The sequence below is a fragment of the Dermochelys coriacea genome, chromosome 3 (assembly GCF_009764565.3).
Source record: "Dermochelys coriacea isolate rDerCor1 chromosome 3, rDerCor1.pri.v4, whole genome shotgun sequence".
In the NCBI taxonomy this organism is placed as follows: domain Eukaryota; kingdom Metazoa; phylum Chordata; order Testudines; family Dermochelyidae; genus Dermochelys; species Dermochelys coriacea.
The window spans coordinates 146,683,786-146,696,979 of record NC_050070.1 but is presented as its reverse complement, the minus strand read 5'-3'; the positions used below and the strand labels follow the sequence as shown (position 1 = coordinate 146,696,979).

The 13,194-nt window shown below is 39.0% G+C and overlaps 1 protein-coding gene across 1 annotated transcript in view; it reads right to left on the bottom strand.

The window, feature by feature from the left end:
* Nucleotides 1-13,194, bottom strand: part of CRIM1 (cysteine rich transmembrane BMP regulator 1) — a 325,649-nt gene that overhangs the window by 245,313 nt on the left and 67,142 nt on the right.

The following is a 13,194-nucleotide window of genomic DNA, read 5'->3' as shown; positions in this document are numbered from 1 at the left end:
AATAATAGAAAAATAAAGCCGTGGAACCTCTACAATAAAAATGGACATATATGATCTTTTTCCTGGCATTACTGACTTGAAATATCACAAACTGAATAATTTGTGTTTGATTAGGTAGTGCACTCAGTACAGACTGTCAGGACACTAGAATCCAGTTGAATTAAAAGAACTACTTTGCATGGCAAGCAAAAAATATAATATATACAGGTGTCCCTTACAGAGGCACAGGTAAGTCACAGCACTGTACTAAAAAATAACCTGCACGTTCCAACATATCATGCTAAAGGGTGATTCAACTTTTTGAGAATCACTGTCTGATAAAAGAGGTCAGAGCTCATGATTTACAGTGCTCTAGACTCAGGAGAACAAAACCACTGAAAAAAACGCACCAGATACCAGGGCCTAGCACAAATGCAACCAGGGCCTTTAAAAAAAAAAAAAACCACACACTAGAGATAGAGATAAGGAAAACAAAAGGTGGCAGGTCTTTGAACACAGGCCATTACTAATTCAAGGTGAAATTCATCCCCATGCAGACAGCCTTAAATCCATCATTTAAGTCCTCAAAACAGGTCTTAAGCAGAATTTAAGTTTTGCTGGACCTCTACATAGTCAGCATTTTCATCCCAAGAGATGACTTTTAAAAGGGTAGACCTTCAGTCACTATTCCTTTCTTGGAGGAGGGTTTCCCCAATATTTTTGAAGCAACTTTATCAGCATCACATCAAAAGTGGAGATAGATTATTCAGTTTAGGGTATAGACTATTTTCCATCTTCAAGACTACAAGGAAAAAAATCCATTTCTAACAGAACCTTCACTATATTTAAGCCTCTTTTGTATCATACCTACCATTATCCACTACTTATGGATTATGTATACGCAAAAAGAAAAGGAGTAAGGTGCCACAAGTACTCCTTTTCTTTTTGCGAATACAGACTAACACGGCTGCTACTCTGAAACCTGGGATTATGTATAAGGAGGGTCCACTACTTATGTTTCCTGAAAGTCTCAAAGAGAAGGTTCTGAGAAGCTGAGAGGAATGCCTATAAACAGAAGATGCTCACTGAGAGTGCTACCATGATCCCCAGCTGTATTGTCACTCCTGTAGTGGTTCAAACTCTAGAATAAATTTCGGTCCTGCAGAACTAAATTCCCACTTCTTGAAAGGAGATCCAAGTAGCAACTTCCCCCAACTGCCCATAATATTAGTCAGCCTTAATTGTGCCATTTCATAACTTCTGAGTGCTAGATTATGAGTTGACGAGTCAGGAGTGTGGATGCCAACCCTCCAGGATTGGCCTGGAGTCTCTAGGAATTAAAGATTAATCTTAATAATACTGTGTGTGTGTGTGTGTGTGTGTGTGTGTGTGTGTGTATATATATATGTATGTGTGTGTGTAATTTCCAAGATTTTTTTTAAAAAGCAAAGTGAAAAAACAAATTCTACCATATGGCATCATACCCCACAAACTGTTCATTGGCAGGGATAGAACTTTTAGATCCATTGCACAGACCTCTGCCAATTGATCTTGTATAGTAAATAATAGTAGTATTAATTCCTTATGTGGGCTGGCACTAGATGGGGACAAGACACATTACCAGTGGGTTTCACAGATAAATGTTGACAGCAAAGGAATGGTGAGATTCAGGAATCTCTGGTTTGGCACTGGGGAGGAGTGTGCTGTAGTGGGCACAGACTTCTGCCCACTTCCCCCATGCTTGATCCCATCTGCCCACCTCTCTAACCTGTTCCAGTCCTGTCCCTTCCCCATTCCTGACTAGGGCTGCCAACTTTGGTTGGATGAATTCCTGGAGATTTCATCACATGACAATCTTTAAAGATTAATCTTTAATTCTTAGAGACTCCAGGCCAATCCTGGAGGGTTGGCATCCACACTCCTGACTCGTCAACTCATAATCCCAGTCTCCTTCTCCTCACCTAGCCAGTCAGTCTCCACTCCTCAGACTTCTCATCCCAATATCAATCCCCTTGCCCAGCCATTCCCAGTTCCCCGCTTGTTTAATCTGTGCCCCTCTACCACCCACACAGTCATCCCACATTCCTTGTACTCTTTGGCTCCCAATCCCAGTCACCCTTCCCTCCCATGCTCCTTGTCCAACCTCAATGCCACTGCTGCATGCACACATGGGAGGAAAAAGTATGAGACATGGAGCCCAGTCCGAATTCTTGCTCCACACTCTGAATCCTTGTCAGATCTGTCTCCCCTTTCCCTTCCATCTACTTCCTCACCTGCCCATTGGCTCCCATTGCAGGATCCTTGCCCAGCCAATCCCACTCCTCCCTGCACCCCGAGCATCTTGTCCCAATCCAATCTCTGCTCACCCCTAGTTCAACCATTATCCCCTTCGGCATTTGATTCAGACAGCTTCCTATTCATGCTTCCTGGGTGCCTCCAGCTATGCAGGCTTCTTGGGTGCCTCCAGAGGGAGCAGTCAAAGCACAGAAGAGTCTCCCAGCTAACATTTCCAGTGCTGGAATCCAAACTTAGTACAGCCCTCAGCAGCCCAGAGCTACAATTGGAGGCAAAGTCCAGTTCAGGACCCTGCAACCCTGGGTTGGAGCATGACCTGTGGTTGAAGGAATCTTCAGTGAATTAAGCTACAAAGCTCAAAGTAGTATCTATTGAGCATGTGCAAACTGTCATTTATAAAAGCCTTATGACTTGGACAAATTTGGGCAGATTTTCATGGGTCAGTGAAAGGCACATCCCTAATATAAGAGCCACCCCCTGCCAAATTTCGAGTCCCTGGGCCAGAGCTTTTCAACGAAAATGTTGCCAGAATTTGTTAATGCGGGAAAGACCATGCGTTTTTCCTTAGCCTCATTTTCAGAAATAGTGGAACAGTTTGGGCCGAAAATATTCGACCAGAGGTAGATATCCTATATGGAAAATTTTAGCCTGGACAATTCTAACTTTACTAAACATTAAGCTAGTAAATACAGGATTTTATAATGGGAAGTGTTTGATAATTTTCACAATAACCAGTGCTACCTGTCCTACACGAGACAATAAAATAAGGAAACCAAAATAAAATATGGCAGCTACTATTCTGCCAAAGCAGATTTTGGTAACCTTTGTAAGTTTACTATAGGACAGAAAAGTCAACTTTATTAACATGATGCCATAAGTGGTGTATTTACTCATTTTTAAAAGCATATATACAAAGGAGCAAGCATGACATCAGTCCCCCCCCAAAAAAGGGCTCAAAACCAATGAGCAAAGGAGCCAAATATCAACCATAATCAATAGCTTGATAAGGTTGGTAAGGCCTAAATTAATCTGAAAGAATTTTAATTCAATTCATATGAACTCTGCGTTGTTAATTTAAAAAGTTGAACCTACAGAAATTGACAGAAGTATGGCCCAGACTTCATTATAGCATGCATTAAATGGTAATTAAATGCTCATGTATATATAATTTTCAGTACTGGCAATGTGTGTTATACAGACAGCCTGGAATTCTGTCTTAATGGCCCAATCCTGTAATAGTTATATCAATAACTTTAATCACATTACTAGTCCCTTATACTTCATTGGAATTACTCTAATTAGTAATATTGCTCATATGTGTAAATGTTTGCATGACTGGGGCCTTATTAGTTATGGGGGACTGTTCCTTTTTACATGGTGATTCACATAGCCAAGTATGGTGTTATCAAATTGCTTCAACTTAATATGTATTTAAGACTATTTTTATATATTCCATTAAGCCCTTAATTTCATCCAGACATTTTATAAAAACTATTTTTTTTCTGAAAGTAGTAATTCTTCTCAAACGTGTCTGAACACAAGAAGTGTACCAATCCTAAGATCATGCATTTTTTTAAAATAAGCAGTGTTAAAGCAGTGAGCTGTTTATTGCGAATATTTATGAAATACTTTTGATTTTACTAACGAGATTACAGTCCACTGGGAAGATACCTATCAGTGTCTCTGCTTAAGTGATAGAAGATCCTTTATACAGTAGGCTTGTTGAGAGAAGATGAATAATCCATTAAAGTTGTCTGAGGTGGGTTTAGGGCTTAGAAGAAACCAACAGATCATTCTTTTAAATACTCTTGTAACAAAATCAGACTGCTAAAATCATATTTAAAAAGGAAAACAAACAGCAAAACTTGAACACCTATCTTGATTGGTGGCAATATTCATAAATCTGACTGGAGAATATACGATTGGAGCAATTCAAGGAAAAAACTGTTGAGTTTTAATAACTGCGTAAGTACAAGTGCATTTCACAAAACTGAATTTTCTTCAATTATTTAATGAAGCCACCAACTTTGTCCAGCCAGTATAACATACACAAAGTGAAAAGGGCCATTAATTTGTTCTAAAAATAGAAAAGGTATTTGTACAGACCATTAAAGCCACTATAAATTAGCTAATTTTATGACTAATAGTTTCCACCCAAATGTTTTAGTACGAGTCCATTGAGTTTTAATACTGGATGCAGAGACTATGTAGTAATTACAGAAATCTACAACAGAGATACCAGTGTTTATATTTATACAGCTGACATTTGGCTTAATAGCTTTTCCAAACTCCACAGTCAAACAAGAACACTTCAATAACAAATATGAAATTCTAGATTTCATAGACTATAAAACTCACAAGTATAGATGGTTCAAAAAGCAGTTCTAGGCTTAAGATTCACTCAATTAAATTTTTGGCATCAGACAAACACCACACAAAAGAACTCAGCATGCCTGTCTCAAAAAAGAAACCTCATGTTAGTACATGTGTTCATTGCAAAATTTGAATATTTTCAGTACAACTTCTACAGACTTGTAGAACTGGTGAATTTCTTTTAAACTACAGTGACTGCAGTTGTCAGTTTGTTAGCTATGAAAACAACAAGCAGAAGTGTTTGTGAACATCGAAGAACTTTTAAAAAATTACAGCTATTAACATAAGCAACTAAGTATTTTGTGTTGTACATTATTTTTGAAAACTATTCTAGGAGATGAATTGATAATCAGAATTAATGGACAATCTTATTTGGGATATGATTAAGAATAAACTTCATATCCTGAAAAACAAATTCATTATAACAATGGAAAGTTTTCATAACTGCCTAAGAATAGTATCATCAAAAAATTTCAAGGAAAAAAAAAATCAAAAAACTATGAGGTCTGTGGCTTAAGACAGACATACTATATCGTAAGTTCTGAATTTCACTTCAATACCCAAACTCCAATGAATGCAAGTAACAATGGTGACAGAGACGTAACCAGAGGTGTCAGGAAAGAAACAGAATGATAGCACAGTATTAGAGGCAGTAATTTGTAAATAGCTAATAGTGAAAATTGTGTGTCTTTGCATGTCAACAACACCATTGCTAAAAAAAAATTGATATTCAAATCACACAGCAGAAACAAAATAGATTCCAGCCATTTATGCAAAAAAGTTTGTATTCAAAAAATTGAAATCATGCCAGCTTGGTTCAACACCACATTATGTATTCAACAACAATAGTGTAACAAGGCCAGTTTTTTTGTGCATTTTATTCCTCTTCAGGAAGAAACACTTAAGAAAACTACTTTGTCAAATTACTTTAGCTAAGCAATCTCAGCCAATATTTTTTAGCCTTTCAATGTTTATGCCCTGGTTTCCACACAGGGCTGCCTTTTTTTTTTTTTAAAAGCAATACATAGTGTCAGTGGGAAAATTATTCTTCCTGAAGATATTGGCCCACAACAAAAAGAAATATAGCCCACTGAAGGTCTTGCCAAACCTAAGACCCTCTGAGGTGGGAAAAAAGGTTCCCCCAGCTACAAGAAATTCTACCTTGGTGAATCAGTGAAGAATAAAAATAAAATTATTTCCTTGTCCTCTGAAATAGCTTGAACTCTATTTATGACAATGTTTGAGATATTATTTTTAGATAGTAATGTGGAATTTCCCTCTAAAAATGTAAAAAAAATTACATTTTTGTCTAATTTGAACAGTTTTTGCCTTTAGATTCAAGAATTCTCAATTCAATTGTAAGCTGAACCAGTTGCAGAACACACTCTTACCCGAAGAAGTGCTCTTCCGCTCTCAAAAATGTAATCAATTGCTTAATTTGAATTAGTAACAAGTGAAGCAAGATTTAACAAAGTGAGTTATGATTTGCTTCAAGGACTGAGAAAGAAAATTAAGACTGGGCCAATGAAAGTCATCTTAGCACTTCTAGTGCCAAGCATAAGTGCAGAAAGTAAAGGACTGGACTTGGTAATCCTGTGACAGGATGGGGCCAATAAAGAATACAGAATTATGAGACGCTGTAATGCTCTGTGTGATTGAAGTGTGCAGTGCTGGTGTAGCCATGTTGGTCCTAGGACATCAGAGAGAGACAAGACGGGGGAGGTAATATATTTTATTGGACCAACTTCTGCTGGTGAAAGAGAAGCTTTCAAGCTTATATAGTGCTCTTCTTGGGAGGCAGTTATTTGAATTAGATATTCTACTCTGGCAGATCAGACCTTACTTATGAAAAAAAGGTTTAAAATCTGGGAATGTCTAGTCTTGAGAAAAAAAATTGAAGGGGGACCTGATAACAGTCTTCAAATATGTTAAGGGCTGTTATAAAGAGGACAGGAATGAATTGTTCTCCATGTCCACTGAAGGTGGGACAAATAGTAATGGGCTTCATCTGCAGACAGGAAGATTTAGGTTAGCTATTACAAAAAACTTTCTAAGTGAAACGGTAGATAAGGTCTGGAATAGGCTTCCATGGGAGGTTGTGAAATCACCATCATTGGAGATTTTTAACATGCTGGACAAACACCTGTCAGGGATGGTCTATACTTGGTTCTGTCTCTGCACAGGGAGGTAGACCTGATGACCTCTTAATGTCCCTTCCAGCCCTACATTTCTATGATTCCTGGGTTCAAAACTATCCCAGCTTATTAACTTTCTTTGGAAAGGATGCGGTAGAGGAGCAATTTTTATATTAAGTTTTGGGAATAAAGAAGATTTTTGATAAAAGAATGTAAATATTAAAGTTAATGTGCTTCTATACACCCTGAAAATGGAAAATACTAAATGATGGTACGAATGACCTGATGGTACAGCTGAAACTTGTTAGGTGAAATCATAGAGCTGCAATTTTAAGATTGATGGGCCTATGCTGAAGAGAAAAAAAGATAAAGGTGACTAATTAGGTCAATTACTTAATAGAAAGTTTGATCATGAATAAGATAGCAGTAAAGACATTAGGTAGAGGCAGCTGCAAGATGAGATTTACTGCCCCCGACCTTGGAAATGTCTACAAGAATGAAAAAAATAATTTTTAATATAGAAATTTTCTAAAATGAAATTTTCATTTTGACTTCAAATGTCATTTTGATATGGAATTGAAGAAAAGATGTATGTTATATGGAGCTGTGAACCTAAGGCCTTTTTCACAATTACAACCAAGAATGAGAGAAACCCTCAGTTCACCCTGAATTTACATCTGTACAATTATTTTTAAACCCAGTATTTGTTTTTTAATCAAAAGACTAAGACAAATTAATTTAGAATGCCCCTTCAAAGAATTTACCACGACTGACTAACGTTTTATAACATGGTATGCCATCAAATTCAGAATCCAGCAATTAGATAGTCTTACACAATTGAGGAAAAATTAAACAAAACAGCCAATCTTAAATTACCAAAAATCCACACCGACCCGTCACAAGATAAAACCTCCACAGAATATACAAGCCACCCAGTTTCAGAGTAGCAGCCGTGTTAGTCTGTATTCGCAAAAAGAAAAGGAGTACTTGTGGCACCTTAGAGACTAACAAATTTATTTGAGCGTAAGCTTTCGTGAGCTACAGCTCACTTCAAGTAAGTGAAGCTCACGAAAGCTTACGCTCAAATAAATTTGTTAGTCTCTAAGGTGCCACAAGTACTCCTTTTCTTTTTGCGAAACCACCCAGTGTTTTGTTATGCCCAAACTCTATTATAATAGATACCAACCCTTTCCCCATCTCAAATTCCCACCAAATCTTCCTTTATCGAACCCTATTCTCACACAAACTAAAAACATTTTTCAAACATTCTGATATGTTTCAAACAACACCCTCCTGTAAAACTGCAGACTTCCACTGCTCTTCTCCGGGCATAAGGTGCTACATTCTAAGTCTTTGGTGGAGGTGATTAAGGATGGTCTTTTTCAATTACTGCTATCCAGACTCTGATCTAGGCATTTTTACAGCCACGTGCAAATGTTATGGACCACATGCACATCATAGACTCCACATATCTGAGAACCCATTTATTGATGACTGCAACACTAAAATTGTTGTTGGATCATGATTTTATTGGGCTCACAAGACATTCAGCAACTACTGATGGCTACTCTCTGATATTTGATTTAATGTTTTTTGTGGGTTTTTTTTTGGGGGGGGGGGGGATTGTTTTGTTTAAAGGCTTTGTCCCTTCCCTAATTAAAACATGTGAATAGCAAGTGGAACTACCACAGAACTAAGGATAGCTCCATGTGAGGATTCTGTGAATACCACTTGATAAGGAAGCAGAGGACTCTTGTTTATGCATGGGAAAGTAGTTTCTGAATTGCTGAATTCTGGTGGTCCAAGAGGTATCCATTATATCTCAAGCAGTGCTTCCAACCAGTAGAAAAAAACCTGAAAAAACTGCATGACCAATCAAGAAGCAACATGTTGGTCTTCAGATATCAGAGATAAAGAGTAGGTGGTGCTGTAGGGTACAAGGAGGGGAAAAAATATATATAAAGCAATCTATTTTATTCCAAGATTCACAGTGTAGGTAGCCCTCCTAACCATACAAACTTTGAGAGAGCCCTGTGAAGTACTGTAAGAAACCAATCAATCATTTTCAGAGAAAAAAAGTTAGTTTAATATACTTAAATTTACCTTTTTTTTTTTTTTTTTTTTTTTAAGAAAAGGTATCCCCACCCTCTAATTCCTAGTTGCAAAGAAGGACCTTGCCCACTCTGCTGATGATATCTGAGCCGGATCCGCTGAGAATAGGAAGTGAGATGAGCATATTAGAAAATATGTTCCAGCAACAGTCTGAAACATTCAAAGGGCTCCCATCTTTGCGATCAGGATCAATGGGGGACTGATAGGTCAGGGAAAAAGGGTCAATGGGGATACTAATGGAGGCTCCTTTTGTTGGTGCCGAGGAGAACAAAGCAACTACCAGACTAACCATTAGTTGCAGAAGGGGTACTGCTCACTTGCCACAGAATCGAGAGGCCACTACACATTTCTTTCTAACAGAGACAAGTGTCAGTGTCCTCTACTATGCTTATAAATGTGAGGGAAATACTGAACATGGCTGCATGCCATTTTCTTTAATGGACTGAGGGGAGGCACACACTTCCTGGGAAGGATGGAGGAAGAGCAGGGGGAAGAGAGGCACTGGTGTCCAGGCCCCAACCCTGACGGCCTCTACTCACCCTCAGAACTGTTGATGCTGCTCCTCCCCCAGCGGATCCAGCTCAGACGTCATCAGCAGAGTGGGAGAAACCCCACTCTGAAACCAGGAAGTTGGGGAGGGGAGAAGACCTAAAAGCAAAAACAAAAGAACAAAAACAAAATATAAAGTGTAAATTTATTTTTAAAGAGGTCAGGACCGGTCAACTTCACTGGGCCTGCTCAAATTTTAAGAGCATGTCTGTGGCTGAAAGTGAGGCTAGCACAAAGTTCCATATCCCAAGCACATCAAAAGGACTTGTTAGAGCATTTGAAGGTAATACTCTGGATTCTGTGCATCTTGACCTGAAGAAACTAGGCCACAGAAACTCCTAGATAACTAAGATTTCTGATGCACAACACCTCATTCCAAACAGGCTCCTTTTCTAACATTCTCCTATTTTTTACCCCATGAACAATAGATACAAGTGAGTTAAAAATCTAGGAGAAGCAATGAGGACAAAAAAGTTACCAAGTCTGACAGTTTAACAATGAATATATTTTAAAGTTAAAACATTTTTCAAGTACATACACACATCCTTCCCAAAGTACAGCCAACAAAAAATACAAAATTAAGAACCCCCCTTTAGACCAAGAAACAGGCAAAAACAGAGAAATTACCCGTGAGGAAGGGGGAATATAAAAGGTTTTGCATATATGAAGATAATACAAAGTATCTTTTCCAAGGGCTTTTCAAGAACCATCTACAGTCAGGGACAGTTACTGACTCAGATGTCAAAGGAAAATGACTGTCGCTCTCTTATATGCCACCAACACATAGACCCAATGTGGTATTTAGATGCTGCTTGAAATTATTAGAACTGGGAGCACTGGCTGTTGGGGGTCTGAAAGGACAGGAAACAGGAAGGGAGGGGGAGTTGAGGAGGCAGAGTGAGAGCTTCCAAGGGTGCAGCAGCAGCTTGGTAAAGAGGTTTCCACTTTATTTTAAAGTCCTGTTGAAGTTTGTTAGTACCTTGCCCGGTTGCTACAACATTTTGGCAACAAGGATGGGTCTTCTGCCTCTGAACCCACCTGCACCCTTTCTGTAAAGCCCAGGTGAGCCTCCAATTGCTTTTACTACCTGGATCCATATGTTTGAGACTTATCTCAAACTTGCAATCACTACTACAGAGATTTCTGAAGAAAGCGTGCTCTGCTAATCCACTGCCTTGGAGCAGAAGGGCAGAGTATATTTTACACTTTTCCCCTTGCAGATAATAAATATGAGACTGCACTCATTGCACTAAAGAACTTTTTTGTGCCAAAAGTGAACGTAGTAGCTAATCGCTACAGATTTCACCTGCATGAGCAGAAAACAGGGGAGACTATAATGTAGTATATTGCTTTCCTGAGGAGTCGGATTGTAACTTGTGACTTTGGGAATATGTCAGATGAGATGATTAGAGACCAGCTCATTGAGAAAACCACCATGCTTTGTGTAAGAGAACACAATTCTAGAACCACAACTTACACTAGAAAAAGCAATAACCACTGCTATTCAGATTGAGTCAGCTACAGCTGAAGCCAAAATAATGAGCATGGATACAAGAGGCACAGTCCAGGCTGTGACTCCTTTGCAGAAAAGTTCACTATCGCTGCAGATAAACGATTACCAAGAGGAAAACTAATGGAAAACTACCAAATCAGCAAGTTCAAAATACAGTAAAAGCATGCTTTCTCTGTGGATCCCCACAACACCTTGCAAGCTACACAGAATGTCAAGCAAAAGTAGCTCAGTGCAATCATTGCAAAAAGATTGGGCATTTTGCTAAAGTATGTCACAGCAGCCAGTTCAATCAACAGGTGCATGCAGTTACAATACCAGATGTAACTGTGCTGAGCATGGACAAAATCACTACTGCACATATTCCAGAATAAAGTGCACTGTAAACATTTCCGCCATACCCTCAGGCAAACGACACTCTATTCAGCTAATGTTGAACACTGGCTCCGCAGTATCTATACTACCGGATTCTATCTATTTGCATTACTTTAAAGATGTGCCTCTTACTGAACACAAATTTCACTTGGTGTGCTATTTGGAAAAAAAAAAAAAAAAAAAAAAACATTCCAGTACATGGCTGCCTGCTAGCAATAGTTACTTTTGGTGATTGCTGTGTAACTGCAGAGTTCTACATTGTCCACAAAGGCACTCCTATCCTTGGCAGAGATTTATTGGCTGCTTTAAATCTCAGGGTAGTTAATGGACGAATTGATCTTCGTCAGCAAAGCACTCTTGTTGTACATACACCAGTTTCAGCTGGGACCCAACACCAGGTTGAGGAGAAACTCGACTGTGCTTATGGGTTTCTGCATAGAGTTAAAATGCAGAATAATGTGATGCCTGTACGACAGAAGTCACGGCGCTTACCATTTTCAGTCAGGGAACCTGTTTCAGAGGAACTTAGAAAACTTGTTCAAAAAGGACATTATTGAAGAGATCAACTCCTCGGAATGGGTTTCACCTATAGCAGTGACGCAGAAAAAGGGTGGAGCCATTCGCCTTTGTGTGGACTTAAGGGAGCCAAATAAAGCTATTGTGATTGATAGCCATCCTCTTCCTCACATAGAAGTATTTGCAGAACTCCGTGGAGCAAAGATGTTTTCTACTCTTAATTTGCAGACCGCATACGACCAGGTTATGTTGCATGAAGACAGCAGAGACCTCACAGCATTTATTACAAGAGGGACTATTTCGTTTTAAACATGTCCCATACTGTCTCACTTATGCCCCAAGTGCCTTCCAAAAAATGATGTAATTGATTCTGAAGAATCAACATGGAGTTCAGTGCTATCTGGATGATATGTTTGGAAATACTTCGGAGGAGCACGCCAATAACCTGCAGTCTGTACTAAACTGCATCAGCAAAGCAGGCCTCAAGCTCAATAGGTCCAAATGCAAATTTAGACAAACTGAACTCTCCTTTCTGGAGCATACAATTTCACAGGCTGGACTAAAACCTGATCCAGATCACATCCTGGCAATTTCAAATGCTCCTCCTCTAACAGATTTGTAAACCTTGCATTCCTTTTTGGGTCTTACCTCCTGGTATGCAAAATTCATTCCCAATTATGCTTCTGTCATTGAACCGTTACAGGAATTACTACCGAGAACTTTAGCTTGTGCGTCCATTATCCACACTAAAGTTGGTTTTGAAATGGTGAAAGACTTGATTGTACTTAGTCCAATACTTGCACTATTCACTCCTGCATTGCCCACAATTGTAACTACTGACGCTTCCGATTATGGACTTGGGGCTGTCCTCACACAACTTCATGAGGACAACACAGAAAGGACTGTTGCATTTGCTTCAAGGACACTAAGTAATGCTGAGAGGAAATATTCTACAATAGAATAAGAAGCACTTGCTTGTGTCTGGGCTACTGAAAAAAATATATAGAGAACTTACCTGTTGGGCTGCACGTTCAAATTGCGCACAGACCACAGCCCTTTGACGACATTGCTCACCACAAAAGGACTAGGAAGAGCAGGATATCGTATTGCTAGATGGTCTGCAAGACTACTCTCTTTCAATTATGAACTGGAATACAAGCTGGAAACCAAAATGTGGTAGCTGATTGCCTCTCTTGCCCGCCTTTGCCTTCACCAGATGGTCCACCGGAGGACGAGGATGTAGTAGTTGCGCTTATTACAAGTGCTTTTACTGCAGTTACAAAAGAACAATTTCAAGCTGCCTGTTCAGCATGTCCAATTCAACAAAAACTACGGGACTTTCTGACAAAG